We start from the raw sequence: 14,431 nt of genomic DNA, 5'->3' as shown, positions 1-14,431 counted from the left end.
GAGTTTGACTGGGGACATCATTCCTTCTACTGAGGCCCAGTGAGTCTGTTTTCTGTCTACTAGTTAAGTCCTGAGGGACCACTCAGGGTAAAAACTGCTGTCAATGCCCAAGCCTCTAAGCAAAGGTCTTCAGGGAATGAGCACCTAGCAAAGGATGGTTAGGATGGTGCTGTGTGCGTGGCAGTGTGTACCTGTGTGTGTGTGTGTGTGTGTGTGTGTGTGTGTGTAGGGCGACGAGTAAACGTTCAATTAAATATCAACATCCCAACTATGTAATGTTTTGAACAACCAACAATAAAAAATTAAAAAATAAATAAATAAATATCAACACCCCAAATAAGTGTGGCTGCACTTAACCTCCACACTCATTCTTAATGGACAGACATTCAAGATGTCACATACAAAAAGGCAATTTTCCAAAGGGAAAATCTATCCCAGACCTGCTCTAAATCAGTAGGTCCATATTAGGAGACACATGGTGATTTACTGCAGCAAGATTTTACCCTCTTACCCGTCACAGGTGCTTGTGGGTGGGAGAACAAGGCACCTCATTGTGGTCACTGTCCTATATGCAGCTGTTTTTACCTGACACACCTCCAGCTGCCAAGTACTCCATCACCCCAAGTGCCAACATTCCTGCAGTGGTAAAAACGGGAGGGAGAAGTAGGGGGCTGTTAGGGCCATTGTGGTCTGGAACAGGTACCCCATTAGTCAGATTCCTACAGGGGAGAAGCTTAGGGGGAGAGCAGGAATCCTTGCCATCATGGGAACTGATGATATAAACTCAGAAAAAAAAAATAGATTTGAGCTCTGAGTCGAACACAGTTGAGGGCTTAGTCTCTGAAACTCTTGTCCCTGAGGCCTCTATCTTGGGCTACAGACAGACCAGGTTAAGTCTATGTTTGCAAAGCTAAGGGACAGACATCCATTTGCAGTTACTGAAAACCGTCAGCATCAGAGAGAGATCTGGATGGAACCAAAAAAAGTTGCAAAACTTTGAAACCCCAGAATCTGCAGGAACTTAAATTACCCAGGACCTGGGGATATACAAAACAGAGAAGGAGGGGAGATGCCAGGTGAGGATATAGCCTCTGAATTTTGTGGACACTCTACTGCTGGGCAGAAGATAAGGCTCACTCATTAGTGATGTGAAGCAATGCCCAGTGTCCTCCTTGTTGAACTCAAGATTTAAATAAATGCCTCAGAAGAGTGACAGCTTGAGTAGGTCATGGGCTTCAGAGTCCCTGATGAAAAGTGCTGCATTATTGATGAGCACTGAGGGTCACCTCTTTTCTCTGCATGGAGGCCTGGGCTGAAAAATTAGAAGGAAGAAGGGGTCCAGCCCCATGCCTGCCATCGAATGGTCCACTATCTGCCAGGAACTCTTCTAAGTGATTTATGTAGGAATGGTTATTTTTGTTTAAAGGGGAAGCTAAGGAACACATAGAGAGATGAGGTGTTTGAGGCTACATGAATAACAAGTGGCCCACCTGAGATTTGAATGGGCTTGGAATCACAGTAGGGTCAGAGTCCTTGTGTTGGGGGGGAGGGCAGGCTATTTTGGTCTCCTGTCATGCTGGGCTGCTTCATCCAACCAGAGCAGAGAACCCACAGGATTTCGCAGTCTTTTCCAAGCATGCAATGCTCACAAAACAGGTAAAAAATGTCAAGTGCACAGAAGCCAGTAAAATGAAGCCTGGAGTTGCTGGGTGGCAATGACAGGCCTAAGGAGGTACCCCTTTCTCTCCACTGCACACTGCCTGCAAGATTATTGATTGCAACATTACAGAAATGCCACTTTCCACTTCAGGGCAATTGTTACTTGCAGTACCAGATGGCTGTCCTCAGGGTTCACCTCAGCTAAGCATAAATATAAAACTCACTATTTCTGAGGGGGGTCCGACGATGCCCAGGTGTGTGGTTCCAAAGCAATTTTACTTCGAGTAAATCAGTAGGTCCATATTAGGAGACACATGGTAATTTATTGCAGCAAGATTTTATGTCTTTGTCAGTCATTAGCAAAATTTTGTACCAGAAATTCTTTCCTCTTTAATCTTGGTGGGATTGGCATTACACATAACTCGACAATTAAGACAAGAATATCTTGCAGATAGGGAGGTCGTTAATCTAAAGGGTTTCTGCAGTGTGAAATGCAAATGCTCAGTGACAGGTATGTCAGGATCCCCCAAAGCCTTCTTAATCTGCCATAAAGGGATCCAAGGAAAGGTTTGATTATTTTGTTAACACAAATAAGAAGCCCGTTTGCAGCTCAGCTCTCTTTGCAGCTCCAATTCCTTTACCATTTGTTCAGATAAACTTTCCAGCCCCTGGAGGGTCAGCTCATCAACAGCTTCTTTCCCTCTGTGTTCTCAATGACAGACCTGGGATTTGGGGTCTGCATGCACAGAAGGTGAGGGTAAAACAGACAGTGTTGCTCTCTCTCTCTTTCTAGTGTTGCTCTGTGGATCATGACCAGCTCTTTTCTCCTGCACTCCACCTCTCTCAGGGGTGTGTGTGTGTGTGTGTGTGTGTGTGTGTGTGTGTGTACGCTCAGGGCTGGGGGGGGGGGGACCTGAACTTTCCATACTCATCTTTTGGAGTGATGGTGTTATTGGTCCATTCTGGGAGATGAGCAATGTTGGCACGTGAGTCAGCCTTGCTGAGCTTTAGGAAGCTCCATTTCTAACCCAGTTTTGCCACCATTAACCGTATGACTTTGGGCAAGTCATCCCTGTTGCTTCAGTTTCCCTGACTCGAACTAATGATTACCAAAGTCTTTTTAGTTTTAGATCCCACACCCCTGTTACCTTTGCTCCACAATATGCTCAGAGGCCCTCAGTGAAGAATCTCACAATTGGTTCACTTTATTTGGTAAGTTTTGCCTCCTATTGTCTTACATTAGCCCAGACAATGACGTGCCAGATAGAAAACAGTGTGTTCAAAGGGTGGAGTCTGGTGTTGGACTTCCAGTTCAAATCTTGGCTCTGCATGACCCGCAGGAAATCTTGTAACCTGTCTATGCTTTAGTTCTCTTGTCTCAAAAAATAGACAGGACCATAATAGTACCAACCTCATAGACATCTTGTGAAAATTAAATAAACGTATATTCATAAAACACTTAACACAATTCGTGATCTATGCTGAATACTAAATGTTAGCTGTATTATTATTTTCATTATTCTCTATACCTTGTGGGAAAAAAAAACTATGAGATCTCATTCCTATTACAAATTTAATCAGAACATCACTTCCACCATCAGTCAAAACAATTAGTCTTTATTTAGAGATTGGTATAAAATAATGGGGACTCCCTTCTTCACATATGCCCCAAGATTTTGTGGGGCTGTCCATCTTATCTGGGAGGATGAAGATGAAGACAGCAACTTTTTTGGGGTTCCACAGCAGGCCTTCCTGGCATTGGCCCATGATCTGCTTCCTTCCTGCTTTTCTGGAACCCAAGATCCTTACTCCTAACCCAAGTGTGCTGCCTGTATACAGCTTTCTGGTTTGCTCTCAAAACCTACGGAGCATTTGTAGAAACTGCCATGGTTTCATGCCAGTGAGGGATCTTTGTGTCTTTCTTTCCCCTTCACCATTTTCTCTCCCTCCTCCTTGGCTTTTTTCCCTTTTTCTTCCCCAGGGGGTCCCTCTGATTGCTCTCTTCATCTTCTCTTCATCCCCAGAGTTCTCCAGGGGCTCATCCACCATGGTCTCGGCTTAGTGCCTTGCAAAGAAAATTCTGTCCCTCTGCACCTTTCAGCAAAACTATCAGCCCAAAAAGTTTCGGAAAAAAAAATTCATTATCTTTAATGGGATTTCTTTACCAGTCCTGGCCAGGAGGGACCTGGGTTCCCAGGAAATCTAAATTAATGAATGCCCTACCATGGGGTGTGGAGGGGAGTGGGGGAAGCCAACCAAACTGAGATATAATTTCTTTTTGAGCTTTGCAATGAAGGGTGAGAGTCTAAAACAGAAAACCTAAAAGACTGTCTAGCTAGGAAAAAAGAATTTAAAGTTTCCCCGAGAACCCCAGGACTGTTCTGAATCCGTTCTGAGCCAAGTAGAAATATTTGGATGAGGGGAAATGGCTGCTCTCTTGTAATTGGCATCTCGTTGATCAGGGACGACTATCTAAGACCATGAGAGGGTTGTCAGGAAAATCAGCGTATAGAACATTTTACTAACAAATTCCTAATTTCATCTGTGCCAACCACGAAACTTATTGTACTCATTTTGGCTCTTGAACGAAAGAGCAACTGGCGGGTACCTTTGGGGTCTTGGAAGGAGATTTAGAGAGGTTTGTTAGTCTATTAGAAAGCAGGGGGAGCGGTCTTCCCTTCAGCTGTAAACTCCAGAGAAGTCTATTAGAAGTCTCCACGTACAGCTCGAATCTCTTTCCCCTTTGATTCAATCACCCCGAGTCATTAGGCTGGCTGAACAGCACTTTGGACTGCACACTATAAATAATTAAAATGTAGAAACATGTGTGGTCACCTGACACAGCCCCCAGAGCTGTGCAGAGGCAGAGGATGTCTGGCTTTGTGCTGAGCTTCTTGCTGAGGCTGGAAGTTTTAAAGCTGCCCTAACTAGTCCCAGCCTCGTCCTCCCAGCGACAGGCATTCTTCACTGGCCCTGAACTGGCATTTGGTACACCTGTCACACTCTGCAGCTCCTTGGGGAACCTGCCCTTCTAGGCCAACTCCTCCTACTGGTGCTATGTTTCCAGACTGTCCCTCCAATTGATGTCCCTCCAGGTATGGCAGATGGCATTTTCCAAAAGAAGCTGTGTGTTAGTTCTGAGGGCTGCCATAAGTTTACCATGAACTTGGTGGTTTAAAATCGTACAAAGTACCTTCTCTCACAGTTTTGGAGGCTGGAAATCTGAACACGGAGGTGCCCACAGGGCCATGTTCCTTCTGAAGGCGCAAGGGGAGGGTACTTCTGTGTCTCTTCCCACTTCTGGTGGTTCCTGGCTGTCCTTGGCTTGTGGTGGCATCACTCCAGTCTCAGCTTCTGTCTTCCCTTGTGCCTGCCTCCTCTGTGACTGTGTGACAGATCCTCTTTTTATAAGGACACTAGTCACTGGACTTAGGGCTCATCCTAATCCAGTATGATCTCATCTTAATTATATCTGCAAAGACCCTTTTTCCAAATAAGGTCATATTCTGAAGTCTAAGGACACATGAATTTGAGAGTGAGAGGACACTTTTTAATCTATTAACACCCTCTATCATCTTTCCTACCCACATGGCCTTCCAGAAATTGACACTCTCCCATTAAGAGCCAAAGTCTGTGCCCCATCCCCTAACCTGGATGAACTTCTGTGACCACTTCAACTAACAGAGTATGGTGGAAATGATGTTGTGTGGCTTCCAGGGGTCACAAAAGACATGTCACAAAAGACATACAGCTTCTGCTTGCCCCTCTGTCCCTTGCAGTGCATGCCAAGATATCATGTGGCGGGTAACTGTAGTTCCCCCAGCTTTCTAACAGCAAAGCCAGGGGGCCAGTCCATGTGAGTGAGCTATGAAAGAACTGGTGTTGCATGAAGCCCAGACTTCGCCACCTAGCCAGACCCAAATAGCATATTCAAAAGCAAGCAATGACTGTTGTTTTAGTTCTCTGTGTCTTAGGGTGGTATTTTATGCAGGTTTAGGTATTCCTGGTAAACAGAGCCTAACCTTCAGAACTTTGTAACTCTTCTCCATAGTCTCCTCTTTTCTACCTCTTGAGTAGTTAAGTCCATAAATCTCCTCCCCTCTTCTTGCCCTGCCTAACTGGGTATTTCACTCTGAATTGGATCATTAGCATCTTAACTGGCTTCTAAACTTTGGTCTCTTCCTTCCTCTATCCTATCAAATTATCTCTTTAGCGCAATTTGGCCTTGCCACTATTGTGCTCAAAATTCACTGATGGCTCTCCATTTCTTAGGGAATTAAAAAAAAAAAAAAGAAAATTCCTTAAATGAGAGTCAAGCCTTCTTTTATTTTGTAAGGGTCCGGTGAAGCGTCAGAGGAAGAGACCACAAGAGACTGGCTTCATGTAATAAGCAGGAGGGAGTTTATTGAGGATCCAATTCAGCGCGCTGAGGCTCCAGGCAGGCTCGCTCAAGAAGGGAGGGCAGCCCAGAGCCCAGAGCAGAGGTCAAGCAGTGTTTAAGTACACTTTTTGGGGAGGGCGGGGGGGCTTTGTATACATCAGAACAAATCATCATGAGGCGCAGGAAAATTGAACAACAACTCCTAAACATGATTAGTTCATTCGTTGGCGGGAACAGGTCGGACGGGGGTGATTGGTCACTCCTAAGCGGGGTACACATTCAAACTGATTGGTTTTAGGGCCTAAATGACTACGTGACAAGTTACACAGAGTCCCAGGTTATTAGACAACCAGGGAGTCAGTGGGAATATTTACTGGGCAGTTCCAGTATTGTCCTAACAGCTACAGGGATTTCAGGTTTTGCAGGTAGCATAGAAACCTAACAATACCTAATCCTTTACATTTTAACTCAGGCCTTGCAGCTTAGAAACTTTACAACACCCGGTCTTTTACCCTTTAACTTTTACGCTTTAACTTCAATTTCTTTTACCCTTACAATTTAGCCTCAGTTTACTTTTCCTACCTCATTGGTTGTATCTTTTCCATAAAGATTCTGTGCATCTAACAAGTCAGACTCTTCTCTGTTCCAAATACACCTTGAGCTGGATCTTCCTCCTTGGTATCTTGTTCAGTTTTTAGTTATACTTTCAACCTTTAGTTATACTTTCTGAGCACCTCTTCATGCCGGGCCATGTACAGGAAATTGAAGGACCCTGGAGCACTCCTCCTCTCCATCTTCTCACTTCGTCTCACTGGAGTCCTACCCACTTGCCAAGGCACAGCTCCAAACTTCACTAGCTCCATGAAACCTTCCCAGATTTCTTAGGCAAAAGTTATCTTTTTTTTTTTTCTCCCTCTGAAATCTTGTATCTTTTTCTCCAGTCAAACCCATGTGACCACACCATGCTTCTCAAGCCTCTGGACTCTTATGCATGCTGGGTTTTCTTCCTTTGCCCTTTCCAATTGGTTGACATCCAGTTACCTTCATACCCATCTTTTCAGAAATTTTCTGTGACCCACTTTGTTTGATTTAGATATCCTAATGTATAACAGTCTTTGTCCTAGAATGGATCCTGTGGTTATCTCTGTGGCTCTGAAAGGGCAGGGATTAGGTCATTTATTCCTGTCTGTACTTTATGTAGCTAGCCCATAGAGAGAGCTATGTAAATGTTTCTTGAATGACTCAATGTTGAACACGTGAAGATCATGCTAGAGAGATCTAAAAGGTTTTTTTTTTTTTTTTTTTTGACATGGTTGGAAAAAGATTTGGAAATGAATTAAAACTAAAACAAACAAAAAGATTTGGAAATGAGAATTTGCTTAACCACTAAAGGTTCATGGTTGCATTTTAGGTTCTTTGAGTTGATTATTGAGCTTGACTCCAGGTAAAACGAATTTATACATTAGTCCCCCCTTACCCTCAGGGGATACATTCCAAGATCATAGGGTGAAGGCCTGAAACTGTAGATAGAGGCCAAGCCTATATTACTAAGTTTTTCCCTATATATATACCTATGATAAAGTTTAATTTATAAATTAGTCACAGTAAGAGATTAACAGCAACTAATAATAAAGTAGAATAATTGTAGCAATATGCTATCATAAAAGTTTTGTGAATGTGGTCTTTTTCTCAAAAGACTTTACATTGTACTGTGTTTTCAGACTGAGATTGACCTCAGGTAGCTGCATCTGTGAAAAAGAAAACTTAGACAAAGGGGTTACTACACATAGTCCTTTATTGGCCCCCAACCATGTTTTGGTAATAAAGAAACATTTTAACCATAAGATATTCAATTTTGCATTTTACTAATGTTTATTTTGTTCTCAGTATAAACATCTTTTATCTGTTCAACAAAATTATAAATTTACAAGGATAGATTTTGCATATTTCATTTATTTTAATTTTGATTTTATTTTCTTATAATTCTGACACATAGTGAAATTTGAAAACCACGGCTCTAAAGAAAACAATTTGGCCAGTTTGGAAAAACCCCCAAAAGATCCAATCTGAGAATAAGTGTTTTGTTAAAGTTGATCTATCTTTGTCTGCCCTTCATCTTACTTCAAATAAAACCCTATATCAATAGTTCTGAACTTTTGACTGGAAAACTTTTTTTTGTTTTTTATTTTTTATAATTTTTTGTTGTAGATGAACACAATATCTTTATTTATTTATTTATTTTAAATATTTATTTTTTTGATTTGGTTGGACACAATATCTTTACTTATATATTTATTTTTATGTGGTGCTGAGGATTGAACCCAGGGCCTCACATGTGCTAGGTGAGCACCTTACTACTGAGCCACAACCCCAGCCCCTTATTTATTTATTTATATGTGGTGCTGAGGATTGAACCCAGGGCCTCAAGCATGCAAGGCAATCGCTCTACCACTGAGCCACAAACCCAGCCCCAAAACTTTTATTTTTTTGACATTTTTAGATGGACAAATAAATAGTGTAACATTTATTGTGTACAGGTTGTTTTGAAACACATTGTCCTTATCATCCTTGGAGGATAGGTTCTGGGATCTCCTGCAAATGCTCAAATCCATGGATGCTCAAGTGCTTTATCTAAAATTGCATTGTTTATACATGTAACTTACCCACGACCTCCTGTGTTCTTTAAATCATCTCTAGATTACTTACAATACTTAATACAATGTAAGTGTTATATAAAGAATTGTTATATTGTATTATTTATGGAATGATAACAAGAAATATCTGTACATGTAAAGTGCTATGCATTTTTTAAAAAATATATTTTTGATCTGTGGGTGATTGACTCCTCCAAAGCAGACCTAAGAATATGAAGGATCACCTGTGCGAATATATTGTGGAATGGCTATGTCGAGCTTATTAGGAATATGCACTAACTTGCACACCTCTCATTTTTTGCAATTAGAATACTTAGCTAATCTCCTAGCAATTTGGGGGAATATAATATGTTGCTATTAACTGTAGTCACCATTTTGTACAATTGCATATTTTTTTCTCCCACAATCCCTATTTTATTTCGGGAACATATAACCCCCTTAATATTTATTTTCATGAGGAGACACTAGTCTTCCCCCTCCCAATTATTATTGATTTCCTTTGAAAATCACTGCTTTCACATGTACTAATCTAGAAAGCTGCTTCCTTACCTTGAACGGAAAAAGAAGCTTCTAGATGTTGAACTATGGGAAGTGAATTCTGAAGAGAGATGCTTTCTGGGAGGGAAGCACCATCTCACACTCTAACTCATCTTTTCTTTCAGGGATAGGATTGTGAACCCTGAGTTTCTTGGGATGTCATTATGCATGCTGGGATTTAATCATCTGAGACCCCCACACACACATCCCCTAAAGTGCCCTGGGGACCAGGAGGACATTACTGTAGGAGAGAGGTAGGAGCTTAGAAAAATCCAGAGTGTGAGCTATGTAGTTCCCTGACCTCTCCTAGGCTCTAATATTAAATCTGTGACTCTTGAGAGCATTTGCTGAGGGAATCCATCATCCTTTTATTTTGTATTTCCTGGGTCTTACTCAATATTATGACCCTAGGGGGAAAAAATGCCGCCACTGGTAGTACTTGAGTTAATGTTACTTGCAGCTTTATCCAGGAACAATTCTGCCATGAAATACTCAGCTGTAAAAGAAACGAGATGACTGAGAAGGATTCTTTTGAGTGTCTCTGGCATGCAGAGAGGCGATGGGGATCTTCGTGTGTACGTGTGGGAAAGTGAGGCGGGATGATAAATAGTGTGCTACCTCTCCTTTAAGAGCACGTCCTTTTATTTCTGACACTTAAAAAGACACTGTCAAAAAGATGTTTTACTGATTTGACTTTCTGTGTGGGAGAACGTGCAACAGTTACCTAGTAAGTGGTTTTATAGGGAGTTTCACCCACACGTTATAATAAACTGAGCACAAAGATAACATATCTTTTGTGCTTTTACAGTGCTTGGATGATAACTGTGAAAAATTATCTAGTGGAGGTTAGCAAACTGTACCTGTGGTCTTTTTCTCATGACCTCTGTATGATAAAGTTGACTATCTTGGAGCATGATGCATCGTCAAATAATAGGTTTGCTTGTCTGGCCAACAAGAAGTAATTGAGGAGTGTTATAGTTTTACAATCGTGTTTCAATGACTCTGTTGCTTTTGAGTTGTTAGACCTGAACAAAATGGGTCAATGTTGAAAGAATAAAGTTTTCTCTCTCTCCCCCTCCCTCATCTCCCACCTTCCTTCATTTCCAAGTCTTTATTTTATTTTATTTTTTATTTTTTTCAAGGGTGGGGTGGGGTCATGGGACTTGAGTATCATGATTTTCTGCCCAAGAATTCTGGACTCTTCATTTGGGGCTTCAGATGGAAGGTTTGATCTTAGTTTAATGACTTAGAGCAAATTTGATTTGACTTATCCATTGAGAACTCTTGTATTCTTTCTATCTTTGGGGGAGAAAATAGGTTAATAAGATTATTTTGTTTCTGGGGTTCTTGAGACTCCAGATCTATGTCTTTAAGGAATAATTTCCCCTGTACTTTCTTAAGACTTTTTGGGAATAGAGCAAAGATGAATGACCTAGGGTAGGTAGCAAATTAAAGGACATTTGATTTTGCTACATTCTATATTCTTTGGGGCAAGTCTCACCAGAATTTCATAAAGTGTTACACCAAACACTAGTTCCATGTAATGTGTGACGAAGTGAGTTTGGGAAACATTGTGTACCTAATCTAAACCCTTATTTTGGGGTCTCCATGATGAACATCAGCACATGAGAAGCCTGGAGAAGTCCAACAACAGGGAAACGTTCAATACTGGCATTTCCCAAAGATGACCACAGAATCCCCCAAGAGCCCCAGCATCCTGTAGAGCTTATGTGCTGCACAATGTATTTAGGAGAATTTTGAAAAACGGAGGTTTTTGTGATTTATAAATATAGCTGTTGTTCTTTCCAAAAAGAAACCATCAAGAGACCAATCACTGCTTAGCAACAGCCCCCCCCACCGCCACCCTAGACATATGCACATATGTACTTGTCTTAGAAATAATTTTTTAAAAATTGGGCTATCAGAATCAAAACTTGAGAACTTGTGCATGCATAGAAAGAGTTATTTTACTGTTATGATAGCCAAGGAGCTTTTTAGGAAAATAAACAAGATAAATGATTAAGATTTGCATTTGTGTAGGAGTGTTTGATGGACTTGTTTGTGTTTGCTGCTGGTGAGAATTATGGGAAATGAAGCAGGGAACTACGGGGGTCTGGGAGAGAATTTATTTCAAAGAACAAAAATCGCAGGTATGATTGACTAGGGGTGAAAAGGAAGTGATGGGTCAAGGATGTAGCTCGGAGGTAGAGCACTTGCCTAGCATGTGTGAGGCCCTGGGTTTAAGCTCCAACCCCGCATAAAACAAAAACAGAAAAGCTGGTGTGTTGCCTGCTGCCTGAATATGGCAGCAGAGCGGTGGCACCCTCCCTACAGAAGGGAAAGCTGTGTGCCAACCCAATACTGCATTGGGACTCCTATAGGAAATATGAATAGAGGGATGATAGCTATTAGATAAACCAGCATCCAGTGACAATGACATGGCTTAGGGAACATAACTCAGTAGCTGAGAAGTGGGCAATGATAGCAGCGTGAGCAGTAGCCCTGGGGAGACAGAGAAGGGCCTTGGAGGTGAGTTATGGCAGCTGCATGTATGTAGAAAGTATACAGATTTAAACTGGGAGTTCTGTGGACATACCTCCCCCTCTGCCAGGGGCTTGAGAATCTTGAAAGCAGGTCATGGGGCTAATAGAAGCTAGCACCTCTATAAAAATAGAACTTAATTTGCACCACAGGGTGAAGTCCCATGACTCTAGCAAATTACACTCCTGGCCAATCGAGTCCAACTGTTGCAAACAGAAGAGATAGACACTTCAGGGAGTGCAGCTGGGCCATAGGATCGTTGTATTAGTTTGTATTGCTGCATAACAAATCACATCAACCCTTAAAGGCTTAAACCCATATAAACATTTATTATCTCACATAGTAGGACAGGAATTCAGGAGCAGCTTATATGGGTGGTTCTGTCTCAGAGAGTTTCATGAGGTCAAAGTGAAGGTGTCATGAGGGTCTCAGTCTTCTGAAGGCTTGACTGGAACTCAAGATCTGCTTTTCAAGATGGCACACAACATGGCTATAGGCCCAGTCCTCAGTGCCTTGCTGGCTGTTGGCAGGAAGCCTCAATTCCTTCCTATGTGCCTTTATGACATGGCAGCTGGCTTTCCCCAGAATGAGTGATCCTTTTATAACCAAGACTCAGAAGTCTAACACATCACTTTGCTATATTCTCTTTGTTAGAAGCTTAACACTAAGTCCATCCCACATGTAAGGGGAAGGGAATTAAGCTCCACTTTTTGAAGGGAGAAGTGTCAAAGACATTGTGGATGTATTTTAAGACCACTACAATGGTGGTTCACTTCTATTTAATCCCTTCAAGAAGTTAAAGGGTAATAGGAGTGTCGGGGAACATAGGAGAGAAAGGTGTGGATAAATGTGCTGGCCTGCCCAGAGGTGAAATCTATTATGAGTTATAGAAAATCTTTTTTTATTTATTTTGAAATCAAAAGATGGGCTCCAGACAGGATTGCTTGTTAAGTTGGATGAAATTAAAAATAGCTTAAACGTTTGGGAAGAGGGGGGAGATGATTAGTTCTCAGGATATATTAAATGTCCTCACACGAGAAGGGAGTCAGCTATTGGGAAGGGCTGCTTTGGAAAACATATGCTGTGTCAAACTCTGCCAGCAGATGCAGAATCTGCTGCTAAAGTTAGCTCCCGAGAGCAGGGCTGGATGGGCTGCCATCACAGATGTCTCTGGAGCCAGCACCCGAGACAAATATAATTCTTACCCCTGGAAAGCAAGGCTCCATGCTAGTGGAGGGGTTAAAGGGAGGTGTGAAGGCAGATTTAGGACCCCAAATGCCGACTTCTCTGTGATTCCTGAGAATAACGGATGATTTTGAAGCCACAAGGTATGCTGGTATTTTGCATTTCTAAATTTGGGAATCCTTCATAAGGTGAATTCTTGTTTCTTTAAGAGGAACCCAAGGCCTGATTGGAAGGCTTTTGAAACATATATTTTGAGATTTATAGTCTGAAATGTTAGAGGAGATGAGATAAGTGTGCAGAATGCCTAAAACAGCCGAAGAGGAGTTAGAGAACAACAATAATGAGAAATGATTTAAGTGATTTCTTTAGTGCAGGAAGCAAACACTTTTCCCCCAACAAGAAGGGGACCCAGTTTTATGGCTGATGACAGACAGATGTTGTCCCCATGCTGAGCAATCCAACATCATAGAGCAGGGTTTCCCAAAGTAGATTTCATAGAATTCGGTCCACAAGGATGCCTCACAGAAGAAGAATACTATGACTAATGAATCTGGGGAAGGATGCAGAACGAGTCTCCTATTAGAAACGTTCAGCATTGTAACGGCTTTGAGAAGTCCTGGAATGAAGAATCCTGCTTAATTTTGTTTAGTTCCTTAGTTCCCAAACAGATGACCCTGGAGTTCCCCTCCCCCAACTTCTATGGATCTTCAGTTTCTATTTCTATCTCTTCAGAGTGCCAGCTTTGCAGGGAAAGTTTTCATCTGTTTTATTCATAATTATGGTCCCACAGCCAAGAACAGTGCCTGGAACTAGAGGAGAAAGTGCTGAGCTGTAACAGAGCTTTAGCTTTGGACCTCTCAGTTACACACGTTCCTTCCGGGGCCCTGGATCCACCGCTGGCTGGGACATATTAGGTGCTCAATAAATAATTATTGAGTAAGTGAATGAACAAATGGGCACTGTGAAGCCAGTGTTCCTTGGAACATACACATTGGGAAAAGCCATTCTAGAGACAGGAGACCCCAGACAGGGGAGCACAATGGTTAATGTTCACATTAACTTGAGGAGGAACGAGAGAGGAATAAAATCTCATCTGGGAAAGAAAATAACTGCAAAATGTTGGAGTTGGAAATAAAGTCCAATTGATTTACAATTGACTCTGTGGGCTTAACAGTGTCTGGTGTTTTCACCAGGTAGGATTTATCTGATATAATGTGAGAGAATTTCATTCCAAGGGTTTAGAGGGCAAACAAAAATCACAATGTGATATTTAATCATCTCACCTAGTCACAAAGTTTCCTGAGAAGGAAAAGTCTGGGGAGGGACCCTCGGCACTCCTGGGCTCCTGGCCGTGGCTCTCCCAGCCTGGTGTGGGATCCCTCTTAGATGCAGCAAATTGGATTCTGATGGTGTAGGATGATGAACAGAGTTTCCATAAAACCTGGGGGCTGCCTGGTTCTGACCCTTCCCACCA

This window comes from Marmota flaviventris, chromosome 14 (assembly GCF_047511675.1).
Source record: "Marmota flaviventris isolate mMarFla1 chromosome 14, mMarFla1.hap1, whole genome shotgun sequence".
Taxonomy (NCBI): Eukaryota; Metazoa; Chordata; class Mammalia; order Rodentia; family Sciuridae; genus Marmota; species Marmota flaviventris.
This window is presented reverse-complemented; position numbering follows the sequence as displayed.